A 1,359-nucleotide genomic window follows, 5' to 3' on the forward strand; every position below is an offset into this window, starting at 1 on the left:
TAAAATTGTCGAAATCGGTTCGTGCGTTCTGGAGTTATTTCATCAGGAAGGAAAACCCGACTTATTTTTATATATATAGAAGATAAATAAATAGGTAAAATTTGACATTTTGAAACATAGATAGGCACAGACAAGTCGTTTTTATATATCAAATCACTATTTAATTTGCTTGTTAGTAGAGTTCCTTTCTCTTCTAATAGATTAATATTTAATTTGTTCGTCAGTAGAGTCCGAGAAGTCTTTTCTCGTCAGAGAAGTCTGTTAGTTCGTCGATTTCTCTTTTAATAATTAAATTTTCGGAAAAAAGACAAAAATTGATTCCTAAAGTCCGAGTTGTATCTATTCGACCTCGTCCGAGTGTCAAAGGTGCCTGTCAATCTGTCGTCAGTCAGCCTGTTGTCTGTCAGTAGTATTGCTAATTAAAAACTAATTGAAATTTTTGACAAGATGAGACACTAGATTACTTCTCAAGTGATTTATTGCTAAAATAATACGTTTACATATTTTACAATTAATACTTATTGTCAAAAAAAGGACTCTACTGACGTGCAACTAAAGAAAAAAAAACTCTACTGTCAAATAAAACTAAAACAACTAGTAGTGTATCCTGTCTTAAGACAAATTGCTGGAACATTCTGTACCAAAAATAGATTTTTTTAAACAAGATTCAATTTTTCTTTTTTGAATTTGATTTTTGGGAATTTTTGACAACTGTGAAATTTTTGAAAAAAAATTACATTTTGGGAAAAAAATGTTTGTAATATTTTGAAATATTTTGGAAATTTTGAACTTTTTTAGCCTAGTTACTGAAACCTCATGCTTGTTTTCTTTTTTAATTATTTATTATATTATTTCTTTAAATTATATTTATTATTTTTCTCTGGAATTATGCATTGAAGACGAGTCAAATGGAGACTCAAAACGTATGCAAAATTAATTAAAAAAAATTAAACATAACTCGGGCTTTTTCTTATAAAAAAATGTAAGGAAGTACAAATAAAACCTTTTTATATTTTCTTATATATATTTAAAAGATATTGTGCAAATATTAAACTACAAATTTGCATTAATTTTTTTTGCAATTATATTGAATTAAGCATAATACTTGAATTTCTGGTTTTAATTTTATGGAATAGATGAATTGCTGTTCTTTGCCAATGTCGCGGTGAAACATCAAATGGCATTTTTTATGCCATTTAACGATCTATGCTAAATTATGTCAATATTTGCTAATTTTAAAAGTTGAAATAATAATAAATACATATAAATATATATATATATATATATATATTATATAATTGAAAAGAAAAATACACACAAATACTTTTGGACAGAACCATATTGCTTTATTATAGTTTT

This window comes from Ctenocephalides felis, unplaced genomic scaffold (assembly GCF_003426905.1).
Source record: "Ctenocephalides felis isolate EL2017-DRISC unplaced genomic scaffold, ASM342690v1 CF-g0.4_SCAFFOLD_01886, whole genome shotgun sequence".
Classification (NCBI taxonomy): domain Eukaryota; kingdom Metazoa; phylum Arthropoda; class Insecta; order Siphonaptera; family Pulicidae; genus Ctenocephalides; species Ctenocephalides felis.